Source organism: Orbicella franksi, chromosome 10 (assembly GCF_964199315.1).
Source record: "Orbicella franksi chromosome 10, jaOrbFran1.1, whole genome shotgun sequence".
Lineage (NCBI taxonomy): Eukaryota > Metazoa > Cnidaria > Anthozoa > Scleractinia > Merulinidae > Orbicella > Orbicella franksi.
Window position 1 is genome coordinate 19,401,172 of NC_138154.1, and position 14,747 is coordinate 19,415,918.

A 14,747-nucleotide genomic window follows, 5' to 3' on the forward strand; every position below is an offset into this window, starting at 1 on the left:
TTTTTGTCCAATCAGAATAAATCAAACTAATCGTGACTCGTTCGCACGCGTTTTCCCGCGCTTTGCGTCAGCTACATGTAATTACTTCGAGCTTTGATTGGTTCACTGAATTGTCTGCGTACTTTGTGATTGGCCAGAGTGATTACTTTGGTTTTGGATTTACGAAAACCGCTCTGATGTAACATAGGTTTTCATCAATATATCTTCTCTAGTGGGCCAGTTTACTTTTAATTAAGGTAAAATTAATATAAGTAGTTGGTTGTAAAATTGATCGCCCAGGTCAAAGCATACAGATATGAACACCGCTTGTAAAGCTGTGATTGTTTAGAAGAAAGAAACTTAATTATAAGATAAGAGGTGAGAAAGAAGGGAAGCAGATAAAAATAGTGAAAGGGGCATTAGAGCGGTTTTCAAACAAGTGTCCATACACAGAAGAAACTGAACATGAAGTAAACCAAGCAAAACTCGAAGGAGAATCAAGTAACCGATGCGAAGCGCGGGAAAATCTGTTTGTAGAAGTCACCATAAGTTGTCATCTTAATTCTGACTGGGAAATAGCCCCAGTTTTTTCTAAACCAATCACTATTAACATTGTGGAGCTAGACAAAAGCCATAACGGATTACTGTCGACACTCAAGTGAAAACCACTCTGGCCCAGAACTAACATGCAGATGACTAGGGGCTGTAAAGTAAAAGAACGATATTAAATAATTCTTAAAGTTTAGTTGAGTTGTGTTTTGACAACTGGAAAGCCTCCACCGAGTCAGTAGAGATCCCTATCCGCCATGCGCCTTCGACAAACACAGCACAGTAACCCTGGCAAGCGCCCGAAGCATGCATTATCGCTCAATTAACAGGCCATTACAATTTAACGAGCGGTGTACATGCAGGGGGCGGGGGGGGGGGGGGGGAATAGATATTTTTGGTTAAGTGTGGTAATGGTGATCCAGCCGGCAATTTATAAGGGCTGGAAAATAAAGTGAGAGCTCAGCAGGATGTTTTCTATTGCTAAAAGAAAATACCGGACCATATATCCCAAGTTTAGTTGCAAGATTTTTTTCTGGTTCATCAACTTACTTGCATGGTATTTACGGGCATCACTTTGCTTTGCAGCGAAATTTTGGAATTATAACGAATGCACACACAGTCTTTATTTGTGTAAACCATCAGAATATTATATATATTACACTAGACGAAAGCACGACCAAAGAATCATGGCCTATTAAACTAATGGAATTTATAGTTCGTATTATAGTGCAAAATGAATGTAGTCAAAGGGTTGCTGATGATACAGCAAAGGTTGAAATAAATTCCAAGTACAAACGCAGCTTGATGGCATAGACAGCCGCAACTCTACTGAAAAGGTCAAATTAATTCGCCCCCAAACTCACAAGCTTTCACTTCACAACTATGTTAATCTGATCGGAAAACGGCAGTTGTAGCATTTGAGAAATACACTGCGTAGAGTCATAAAAACATTGAATTTTTTTCAAAAGCTCTAAAACAATGAACTGTACAAGTATGGAGACACGGGACGTAAAGGACAACGGAATATGCAGCAAAATAGTTTTGAAAAATTTAGATTACGATTAAGAGCCAAAAGCGCAAAACATGTGTCACAGACTTCGTATTATTCTTGGGTTCAACTTTTAAATGCGCTGCTTCATCTACAATAGAGGCATTTCATTTTTCTTTTTTTTTTTTTTTTCAAAATTGACTGAAGCCTAAAGAAACCCCAAAGTCATGACCATTCAACACAGGTGAAATTATTATACATAATTTACAACTTCTTTGAATGAAAAATCCCGTCAACCATTTTACGTGTTCATCTGCATCTGTGATAGCAGGACTGCCGGCATACCATAGATAATTTACACTGTAAGTGCATGCACTCGGAAATATATTAATTGACCAGGAACGGTGCACTGAAATACACTCATAACTAGCTACATGTATATAAATTAGATTTTGAGCCCACCTTTTTGATTCCTTGTCGAATTTTAACTCTAACATAATAGCTTACTTGACATTTGAGGACGGACGCCGATCAACATCTATTTCTTGGTAAAATCTGTCGGCTCTGATTCGATCGAATGTGATAAAACCAATACAAGAAGGGGCATTACAATGTTTATGACTGACTTTATGTATGCATCACGCCGAGCTCTATAGCGCCTCCGTCCATTTGTTCTTTATGCGTCTACGAAACGGCGAGGCTAAGAATCAAATTCAACAAAACACAAGACAACAAATATCTACCTAAACGTTACTATAAGTGATTATCACCCACGACGCGCGCGACTATTTTCACGCCTGGACTCGCGCGATTATTTTCAAGCCTCCTAACCATTAATTGGGATTGTTTTATGACCAGTCGTCTCTCTTTCTTTCGTCTAAATTCTTGTGTTTTTTTTTTCTTCTTTTCCCTTTCCCCCGGCATGTGTAGTGATTCCAATCTAACCGGTCTTCCCATAGCGGGCCTCCCGCCAGTACTACCTCCACTCCCCGGGGGAACATTGTTGTTCAACGTTCCGCTCGATCCCCCGGTACCTGGAAATCCGAGCTGCGGACGCGTTCCACCCGAGGGAGATGACTCTCGTTTGTCGTATCGTTCAAATTTGGTGTTCTCAGCTAATAACCGGTCAGCTCTTTTACGTTTAAAATAACTCGACGCGTAATCTTCATGAGAGCTCCGCGACAAATGCTGAAGAAAACGATCCTCGCTTGGCTCCTCAGGATACCCCCCTAAGTGTCCATTGAAAACTTGTCCCTGGTTATTGACCTGGAGTCTGTTAACGGGCGATTTCAGGCCCCGGGGTGGGGTGCTTGCAACCGGCATAATCCCAGGGGTAGGAAGCGTTGTCTTTGTAATGACTAGCTCAGGGATGTTCCACTTGCCGGGTTCTTCGTGCCACATGCTCTCCGATCGAACCTTATCGATGTTGTAATAATTACAGTCGCGTCGTATGCATGGCTGGATCTTGTCCAAAAGCTGTTGTTGAAGCTTGATAATTTGCTCCTGCTTTCGAATCGTTTCTAAGTAGTCTTCGCGATCGCGTTCAAATTCAGTCTGCAGATCGTCTATCTCGGATTGTGCGGATTTCAAATTTTCTTCCACCCGGTTAATAACGTAATCCTTCACTCTGATCTCATCTTGCAAATTGTCCTAAACTTTGACCATTATACCATCATCGTCCATCTTCTTCTCCGCCTTCGCCAGATTCTCTCTTTACGACAAAGCAGAGATCTTCCTCGGCTTTCTTTTCTTTTTCAATTTCTGATCATTTTTCTTCTCACCGCCAACAAACTTTTCCTGAAGTTCCTGCAGCCTTTTTACCGACATATCATTGGGAAGACCTTGACTTAGGAAGTGTAAATCTTCCAACCCTGGTATAAAGTCTTTGACCTCTTGAACACCCTTGCTAGTCTTGTCTTCTACAGTTTGTAACATGCTCTGATCTTTGCTCGAGATTTACCATTCGCCCTTAAATCCAGGCAATGTTTTGATGTCAAAAATATTTCTGTGGTGTCCGTTACGACACTATCAGATAGAATTACTTTGTCCCAGTCGTAAGTGTCCTTTGGTATTTCACACTTGGACCACACAACTGACACACCAAAGCCCGCGTCACCCAAGACTGATGTATGACCTCAATGGAAATATAATTCTGGTTCAGTCTATCTACAGATGTCCTTACAATCTGGCAGACCATACATCCTCTGGCCATGAATTCTACTCTGCCTCAACAGATATCCTTGAAAACATTTCACAAGTACTCAAGGACGAGTTTCCTGTCAAGGCATTTTATAGAACTGCACGCTCTAAAGATCTGCTTGACTTCGTTGTCACACATATTGGGCGAGGACAAAACTTTTTAGAACTGGCTGCAGACATTGCTTCGATGAACTTTAAGGCATTTGTACGTAACAACAAAGGAAGGGTAGATTCGAACACTTTCTACGAACGTGTAATGTATTCTTTTCTAAGCAATGAACAGCTAATGCACATGGCTCTTTCCTTTTTTTAACAATATCAAATATCGTGGTTTTCAACTCGTTTTTCATTGGGTTTCTAAACCCATCCACCTGACCAGGATAAGATGCTCCGGTTAGGTAAGAGCTGCATGAATAATTAATGAGTTTGGGAATCTCATATTAAAATCCCCTTTCCACTTTTATCACATGTTTTCAGCTGGTTTATCCGCATTTATGCTAACAAAAATTGTAAAGCTTGACGTGAACATAAACCTAGCTGCTGCTACACGCTTCGTTGACAAAAGACATCTTCTAGATCAGCTAAGGTTAGTCAAATATTGGGATTAAACGATGGTATAGGGCCTACTCTGGGACCTAAAGTCGCCGTAACTTTAGGCTACTTTGGGCGATTTAAGGCGATTTTAGGCGACTTAAGGCGATTTTAGACGACTTAACGTGACTTTAGGCGACTTAAGACGACTTTTAAAGGCGACTTAAGGCGACTTTAGGCGACTTAAGGCGACTTTAGGTGACTTTAGGCGACTTAAGGCGACTTTAGGCGACTTAAGGCGACTTTAGGTGACTTTAGGCGACTTAAGGCGACTTTAGGTCCCAGAGTAGGCCTGGTATAAATTGTAGTAATCAACCGCTTTACTATCGTAGGTCTTTCCGCTAAGATTTATGGGTGCAAAATTCCAGGACTGACTTTATCTAAAAATGTCTAATGTAAACTTGCTTTAAAATCTCCTTTCAGGAGGTGGCCGAAAAGCAACATACCATATGGAGTATTTTCTTTTTAAATATGCATTTTTGGCTTTAATGGGTGTTTTGCAGTTGTAACTAGAAGAATAAATTGAGGCATGTAGAGAAGAAAGAATTGAATTTCTCCTTTGGTAGTATAGTAGACAATGCAAAACCCGAAATGAAATTTTCCTTTTTCCGTTGGTGTAGAAGTTTAGTCGAAGGCATTTCTGAGGTGAGGAAAACTTTCGCCGTTCTTACAAAACATTTTATTTGCCGAAATTTAGAGATTCACACGACAGAAAACTTCAAAGGATAACTACAAGCCACGACCATAATGAGGATAATAGAATTGGTTTTTCACAATCTTTTAGTGTCGAGGTTGTATGATAGTTTTGGGAAAACTAAACTACTGTTTGGAAAACAGCTCAAAAGGAGTTGTTAGGAAAAAAGTAATTTCCGACTGCTGCGTTTTTTGTCTCAAAGTTCATGAACAGCTGGTTTCAGCGGACCCTAACTTTGAAGATAAAAAGCCAAACTTGTACTTTGCTGAAATAAGTAAGCTGAAACAGCGAACTGACGTTGGCGTAGTTAACGGTCTGCATAAGTACGATACTTTGAGTCGAAGAAAGAAGATAATTTGGCAACGTTTTGTATTATTTTTGAGTAAAGAAGCATGCTACAATTTTGTTAATATTTGATCAAACCCCGGTTTAATATAGGAACAGGAATAAATTATCGAGCTCCTTTTTCTTGTTGTCAAGAAATAATGAGCAGGTGTTTATGAAAAGGAGGGACTGCAACGAGGTTTTCAATGTAGAGGCCTCGAAAATTAGGATTCTACTTCCTTCGCTATGTCAAAAAGTAAAAATCGATAAAACGGGTGTCTCAGTTTTTTTTAGCTTGTGTTACAGCCGCCCACCCCGAAAAAAGAAATTGGAGAGAGCGGCTCCCTACTTATTTTACTTTCGCGGTGTTTGTGCGATTAATTGGACAGCTGAAAAGTTTATAACGTCCGGTCCTTTCGCGCTACGGCGTTTTAATTTCAAACTCCTGCCTCTTCCAGTATAAATTTGTTTTCAAATGATTTAGTTTGACAAGAGTACAAACACGGAGTATTTGAGAGGTAGTCAGTTGACATAACGGTCTAATTAAACAGAAATATGGTTAGCATTTAATTGCACCAAGGAAAACGTTGTCAACGTTTTGAACACTATTTTCAGATGGAAAAGGAAATTCTTTTCGGCATTTCAAATTATTTGCATAAGTTTGCTAAGTTAATCGTGTTATTGTATATCATATTTGCTGATCTAGGTCTGGTGACAATTTTTTCTGAAGACACTTCGACAAAAGTAACCTATAGTGAATGGAAATTCAAACTTACACTAAGAGGATATTCAGCAGCAACTTCGTATGTTCTATCTTTCTCATATCATCTGTTTTTAGAGGTATATACTTTGGGGAAAATGCATTCTCGTTTAAACATTATAGATAATTAAACGAGAAAAAAAAGGGCAACAGGGGACTTTTTCCGTGCTTATATAGCCCCATCTAAACACTCGAGGAGTTGTGAGAATTCGAGACAGTTATGCTTCTCGGTTTTCCTCGGCTCTACATTATTCCAACTCTAAGCCCCCACCCCCTCGTGTTCAGACGAGACTGTGTAAACAAGGAAACGGTCCTCTATTGCTTAAGGTAAAGGTAAGGTAAAGGTAAAATCTTTATTTAGACACTGTATTTCCTTCAGGACTTTACAATATTGAATTAAATTAGTCTAACTACCTAACTAATAAATCACTAATAACTACGATAAGAGAAATAATAAAAAACCTGCCTGGGAAGCCGTGTATAAAAGCAAAATAAAACTTATATAAGACGACCATCAAAATCATAATTCCTCAACTTAGATTCAAATTCATCAAGAGACGGTGACTGACGAATATCCAAGCGTAAATTCCACAATACAGTTCCGCTGTAGGACAGACTTCTATTACAATAATTAGTGCGGGGCTGTGGAATGGCAGGCGAACAGTCACTATCTCTTAAGTTATAGGTTAAGGTATCGGAACGAAGACAAAGTGCGTACTAAGATAGTCCGGAACCATATTATTTACAATCTTATACATCATTATTGATTTATCAACAAGGCGTTGACGGTCCAGTTTAACCCAGTTTACCATTCGCAACAATTCATCAGTACTACGATCGTAATTTCAAAAAGTTATGACACGTGCAGCACGATTTTATAATTTTTCTAACTTTTGAGAAAGACTCTTCGAACAGGATCCCCACACCGAGCTGCAGTAATTGAGATGAGGTTGGACTAATGAATTGTAGATGGAAAGTAGAGTCTTATATGGGACCTAATACCTAACACCTAATACGTTTAACGGCCCTAGTACCAGAAGCAATCTTTTTAGAAAGTTCGTTGATATGACACTCCCAAGTAAAATTTTCATCAATGTGTACACCTAAGGATTTTACAGTCGAGACTTGCTTTATCGGAAACTGGTTAATTGTGGCAGTGGGATTCGCTGTAGAATTTAATAACCTTTGCTTAGAACCAATCAGTAGGAATTCTGTCTTTGTCATAATTAAAGTTAGTTTGTTGGCTGCAAGCCACACACGAGCTCTCTCCAAATCAAGATTAATACAATTATTCATTTCATCAACATCACTACCAGCAAAAGTAATACTAGTATCATCGGCGTACATCCTTGGTTGGGAATGCTGGAGACAATTAGGCAGATCATTTATATATAACAGAAATAGAAGACCGGACCCAATAATCGTTCCCTGTGGAACACGACAGCGAAGGAACATTTTAGACGATTTATTCCCGTTTACTAAACACGTTTGGGTTCGGTTCTTTAAATAAGAGCACAACCATTGGTTTGTGGAACCCTGAATACCATAAGCTTGTAATTTCGAAAGAAGAATAGTATGGTTCACGATATCGAAGGCCCTCTCAAGACCTAAAAATACAACGGCGTTACTAAAGCCACGATCGCTGTTTAAAGACCAGTTATCAGTCGCTTTAATCAAAGCAGTAATTGTAGAATGAAGCGAGCGAAAACCAGATTGGTGTCTACTGAGAAGATCGTTGTCGTTTAGAAATAATACAACTGATCATAAATAATCCGCTCGAAAACCTTGGCCACAACCGGGATAATCGATATCGGGTCGATAATTAGAAGGATCACTCCTACTTCCAACTTTCTTAAAAAGAGGCGTCATTCTGGCACTCCTCCATTCGTCGGGGAAAATATCACTGTCGATCGATTGATTGAATATCAGAGCGACTGACCCGGAGATTAAATCTGGACATTCTCTTAGCAGTCCGGCTGACACAGAATCAAGACCTGTTGCCTTTCTCTTGCATAATTTATTTAGGTGGGACAAAACGTGCAATTGAGTTACCAGTTACACGCTGGAAACTAAAACAACTGCTGGTTTGGTCAACAAAATCATCGAAGGAGGTGCCCACTTCTTCTATATCCCTGGACAGTTCGGGACCGATTTCTGCGAAACATTGACTTTGTTACATTCTTGATAGCACTGTTCACTGCATTACGCAACTTCTTAAAATTAATCCAATCACTTGGATCGCCTGTCCGCAAAGCCTTAGGGGTGATCCATGGACTTTTAGAGGCACGAACGTGTTTAGTGCTTTAATTACCTTCATGTTCCGTTTCATTTTGTTTTCATTATCCATTTCTCTATGACTGTACCTATTATTTATCATTTCTGAGTTTTAACAAATCGAAATATTACGGCAATATTTAATTGCGTTTTTAAGACAATGTTCAAAGTCCCATCAAAAAACAAAAAAAACCGTGTAACAAGCTAGGTAAAGACAGGTTACTTTCCAGTGTCAAAGAGGGTCTGGATGGGGGAGGGAGTGCAAATGTCAGTTGACAGTTAAAAATTTGTCTATTTGTCAGTTGTCAGTTGAAGTTTCGGCCATTTGTCAGTTGTCTGTTCAGTGGCTGCTAATAATTCACCGAAGACCTAAAACCCTTCCAACATCACTTTTTTAGACGAACGGAACTAAAATTCCATTCGTCTTAAAAGTTGTATGTTCAACTTTCGGGTATTTGTCTGTTGTTAGTTATTTTTTGCCATTTGTCAGTTGTCAGGCCCTCTCAAAATCGTGCAGGTTCTTTCTTGGCAGATGTTGAGTATTCTGATAATTGGTGAGTTTTAATTAAAAGTCTTTCTTTAGTTATTTTTGTGCCATTTGTCATTTGTCAGTTAACCCCGTCCGGACCATCTCGAAATCGTGCAGGTGCCTTTGTGGCAGATGTTGAGTATTGTAATTGGTGAATTAAGTCTTCCTTTAGTTTATTAGCGACTGAGAAAACCTCAATCAAACTAGAAAGAACGAAGACTAATTCAGTATCAAATTGCCCTCTGACATTGATTATAAGGTACAGTACACTATTTCACATATATCTCAGATAACTCTAACAAGGCTTGCCTCGAATTTCTCGTTATTTTCCGACCGGAACATCTCTTCTTAGTATTTGTCCCGGCTTAGACGTCAACGCTTACTTTGGGCTATCTCAGGGTCACTTGGCACTCACTTGCATTTTTACTCCTTAACTCAGACAGACTTTCAAAGTCAGAAAATAAACTGGAATTTTTGAAGGTCGCTGACGGAGAGGGACATTGGGCTTTGCGGTGTTGATCGTTTTTTTAATGCGGTGATGCGGCTGGAATAAAATCCCAACTTGCGGTGTTGCGGTGATCTCAAACTCTTCGGTGTGTGTGATGTTTGTGTTTATCGCGCTACGATGTTCGGTGAAATGAAATCATCTCCGGTGCTGTGGTTTCTTGTTTGACCTTTCTCAGACCTAAATTTAGCATGTGCTTATTTTGTGGAAAATTGTTGAGATATGAAAGCATTATGTCCTTAGTTAGTAGCAGTATGTTTAATCTTAGGTCTGGTTTTAAACCTTACAGTGCACCTAGCCCCAAAATTCGTTTTCCCTAAAACGAATCCACTTGTTATTCGAAGCATTTGGGCGAAAAAATGTTTGAATTTGGTTGAATCCTCGATTTTCTATGCCCTTTCAAAGTCGCGCTTGAAGTGTTGCACGACCGCGTTTTAGGAAACCTGGGGCGGCGGTTGCTGATGACGTCTACCCAGGAACCAAACACAATGGCACCTCAGTCAGCTCTCTGTATTTGCTCGATAAAATGGAAAACAAAACTAATCGTTCCAATATATTTTGGGATTAAAACGGCCAAGTTTTGTTTCAGAATCATTTCTTTTTCGTCACTGGAGTCAGAGTTAAGTTTCGATTCGGAAGAACCCGAAATAAACTTAGATCGAGCACGTTCGACAACTGTGAACTCACTACTTGTAGAGCTTTGAGAGCAATTTGCAATATTTCAAGCGACGACGGGGAAGACTTGTTTGCGGACGAGCTGCTTGTATATTAGAAATGGAAAGCTAGATACGAAGTGGAGGAGCAGGCAAACGAAAAACAGTAAAGAAAACTCAAGGACTGTTTGGATGGTAATTTCGTATCTAAGTGTATATTAATTAATCCTTTTAGATAGTGCCGGTCCACATCAGGACTTGTTGTCTTGCCAGTTCCCCAACCTGCTTTACCAAATAAATTATGTGTGTATGTATGCGTGTATGCGTGTATGTATGTATGTATGTCACCTAAACACAAGATTCCCACGCATGTTTATAGCCCGTTTACATTTGTCCTTAGCGAGAATGTATTTTGTCAAGGTATGGTTGTTCTATTAAATCCAGTTTGTGTTTTACTTTCTGGAATGCTTCATGTTTATTAGAGCGACGTAAGTGTTGCAGTTTTCGAGACTTAATGACTTCCAAAACGCTGGCTTCGATCGATTGAAAATCGTAGAATTGTTTGGACCCGTATTTTTGAAGCTGCGAGAACTGAGCAAAGGCGGAAGGAAACATTTCATACAATTACCGATTTTACATTGTCACACTCCAAATAAACAATGTAAATTTTTCTCAAAGTTTGCAGTGAAATTCGTCGGATAAGCGAAAAGGATGTGTTCCCTGAGCGGTCCGCAGATAATGTTACGCGGTCATATTTTCGACACAGATTACGAATACGAACTATTGCACAGAATGTTTGTCGCACTGCTGATTTCCAAACCTTCGGAAAACTCTGTGAGTCTAACAGTTTTGTTATCATTTAATTCTTAAGGATTAATCTTCGAATTTTATCTAAATCGAAAGAGAAATAAGTGTTGGTTGGCGGCGTACAGTTGCGACCTATATTTACATATCAGTCGTAACGCTTTTTGATTGATCACACAACTTTGCCGGCTATGTTATAAATACTGCGGGACTGGAAGATATAGGTTGTCGGTAGTACTTCTACGAATTGCTGGTTGGCTTTAAGCAGAAAATTTTGAAAATAGCGTTTGAAAGTTTGCGGAGCAAATTCCGGTGAGAGTTCTTCAATTAATGGTTCTCACGGACTCGATTCGCTTGTTTCGGTTCGACAAAATCAACCACCGTTTACGTCTTCAGATTGTAGCATTGACCTCTCTTCGTCAGTAAATTGTACAGTCTATCTTTCTTTATATCTGGGATATTGCTGCAACAGCCGATAGCACTTCTGGAAGGCGTTTCTGAGCACTTTTCGAATGTGTACTGTGTTGTGTTAGCTTACATGAAGTATTGTTCAAGTTAGTTACGTGCGAGATGCATGTTGGTTATTAAAGATGGCGTCTTGAAGTAAACACGTGTTGTTCACTGAAGACTATCGTAAGCCCAAATAACTCGACATGGTGGCAGCGGGAAGTTCCCAATAGCCTTTAAACTGAAGAACAATCAGACAAAACGGAAATATGGGAGACCAAGGTGCACACGAGGCCGGAATTCAAGCTGAACAACCTCAAGTAGTTGAAGAGCCGAACGAAGCTGGCGCTCACGCCGCACAACCACAAGTCGCCGCAGCTGTACAGCAGCCCATGGTTCAACAAATACCCATGGCGAGTTACCAAGTTCCACCACCTGAAAAGTTCAACTTGAAACCCGAAGAATGGTCCCGTTGGATCAGGCGTTTCGAACGATTTCGAAAAGCGACTGGACTCGACCAAAAGGACGGCGAGAGCCAAGTGAATACTTTGATTTATTCGATGGGCGAAGAAGCTGACGACATCGTAGTGTCATTCGGACTGACAACTGAAGAAGCAAAGCAGTACAACGTGGTGAAAGGCAAGTTTGAAGCTCATTTTGTGGTAAAGAGAAACGTAATATTTGAAAGAGCCAAGTTCAACCTGAGAAGTCAACAAGATGGTGAGTCAGTGGATAATTTCATAGCAGATTTGTATTGTCTTGCTGAATACTGCGAATTTGGAACACTAAGAGACGATCTTATCCGAGATAGAATTGTGGTAGGGATAAAAGACAAGAAGCTCTCTGAACAGCTGCAACTGGATTCCAAGCTGACTTTAGAGAAAGCAATTACAAAAACCAGGCAGTCGGAGACAGTTAAAAAGCAGCAAACGTTCCTACAGGAAACCAAATCTGACCCACCACCAGCGCATGTTGATCGTTTGTCCAAAGGAAAGGGAAAAGATTCTAAAGAAGATATCAAGAAGAAAAAGCAACCACCCAAGTCTAAAAATGGGAAGACTCCTGAAGCACAATGTTCAAGGTGCATGGGTCAACCACACCCAAAGAGACTATGTCCAGCCAGAGAATCGAAATGTAACAAGTGCTCCAAAGTAGGACATTGGGCAAAGGCCTGCAGATCTCAATCAGACAAGAGAGTGGGTGAAGTGAATTTTCCTGGGAGACAAGAAGAAGGAGAGTTCTTCCTAGGTGAACTCACTGAACTATCTGCTGCCCAAAGAAGTACAGAAGATTCATGGAAAGCTAAAGTTTCATTGAATGGACTGCAAGCAGAATTTAAATTGGATACCGGTGCGGATGTAACAGTTATTCCACCCAGCCTGTATCACAGTTTGCAACCAGTTCCATCACTTAGCAGTACCACCAGGCTACTCATGGGACCATGTAAACAGAAACTGAGCTGTCTAGGAACTTTCATAGCAGAGTTGCAAGTGCAAGATAAGATTGCTAAGGAGCAAGTGTATGTAATAGAAGATTTGGAGCGACCTTTGCTAGGAAGAAAGCCAGTTGAACTTCTGAAGCTGATAAGCAGACTTGACAGCCTGAGCAGTGATGACTACAAGAGTAAAGTAACAGACAAATACCCCAAGTTGTTCGAAGGACTAGGTGTCATGGAGGAAAGTAACCGTATCACACTCAAAGAGGATGCTAAACCTTTCCAAGTGTCAGTTCCAAGGAAAGTACCCTTCCCCTTGTATCAGAAAACAAAAGAAGAGTTAGACAGGATGTTGGAGACAGGAGTCATATCCAGAGTTGACCAACCCACTGATTGGTGCGCTCCCATGGTGGTGACCCCGAAGAGCAATGGCAAGGTCAGGGTCTGCGTCGACCTGAGCAAGCTGATTGAGTACGTCAAGAGAGAGAACCATCCACTTCCAGCAGTAGACACAACTCTCGGAAGATTGGCAGGTTCCAGAGTGTTCTCTAAACTTGACGCCAACTCAGGATTCTGGCAGATAAAGCTAGCGTGGGAATCAAGACCACTGACAACATTCATCACTCCATGGGGCCGTTTCTGTTTCAATGTGTTGCCCTTCGGAATCAGTTCTGGTTCTGAGAAATTCCAGAAGAATATGAGTCAGATCCTCCAGGGATTAGATGGCGTGGAATGCAACATAGATGACGTTTTAGTCCATGGCAAAGATGAGACTGAACACGATCAGAGGTTAGAAGCAGTACCCAAGCGTCTGGTTGAAGCTGGCGTGACACTCAACCTAGACAAATGCCAGTTCAGCACAGACAGAGTCAAGTTTCTTGGACACGTTATAAGCTTCAATGGAATTGAGGCAGATCCTGAAAAGCTACAAGCAATTGCAGACCTACCGCCACCTCAGAACGTGCAAGAAGTGAGGACATTTCTTGGCATGGTGAACCAACTAAGCAAGTTTTCCGAGCACCTCGCTGACAAGACAAAGAGCATCAGAGACCTTCTTCACAAAGGGAACCAATGGACATGGGGAAGTGACCAACAGAAAGCATTTGAGCAGATCAAATCTGACCTCACGCGAGCTCCAGTACTGGTTCTGTACGATCCAAACAAGGAAACCAAAGTGGTAGCTGACGCTTCATCCTTTGGCCTAGGTGGGGTAATTCTTCAACTCCAACCTGACAACTCCTGGCGACCAGTCTCATTCATATCGCGAGCGATGACGCCCACTGAAACCAGATATGCACAAATCGAAAAAGAAGCCCTAGCACTCACATGGGCATGTGAACGATCCTGGGAGTACATTGTGGGAAAATCAATCTCAATGGAAACAGACCATAAACCCCTGGTGCCACTCCTGAGTACTCACACACTGGATCAACTTCCACAAAGAATTCAAAGATTTAGAATGCGACTGATGAGATTCCACTTCAAGGAGATCAAGCATGTTCCTGGAAAGAAGATGTACATAGCCGATGCGCTTTCAAGACTCCAACCCTGAAGCCAAACAGTGAAGTCAACAATTGACGATGACGAAATGCATGTACACATTGGAAGCGTGATCTCATCACTGCCTGCCTCAGACGCACGATTACAGCAGATCATAGAAGCACAGGAGAAGGACCCTGTCTGCAGGCAGATCAAAGTGTACTGCTGTGAGGGATGGCCTGACAAGTATTCATTAAACGATGCAATGAAACCTTATTGGTCAAGCGGGGGTGAACTGTCTGTGGTGCAGAACATTCTGCTCAAAGCATCCAGGATCGTGATCCCTTCTTCCATGCGTCTTGAGATACTGGATAACATCCACGAAGGACACCAGGGAATCACTAAGTGTCGTGAGCGGGCCAAAAACTCTGTCTGGTGGCCAGGACTCAGCCGAGAAATCCAGGATCTGGTGCAACAATGCAGAGTTTGCGCTCTTCAAAGGGACAACAAGCCTGAACCGCTTATCACGACACCCTA

The 14,747-nt window shown here is 41.1% G+C and overlaps 1 pseudogene; it reads right to left on the reverse strand.

The window, feature by feature from the left end:
* Positions 1-2,027: 2,027 nt before the first annotated feature.
* Positions 2,028-3,807, reverse strand: LOC145500789 (kinesin-like protein KIF17; annotated as a pseudogene).
* Positions 3,808-14,747: the final 10,940 nt, after the last annotated feature.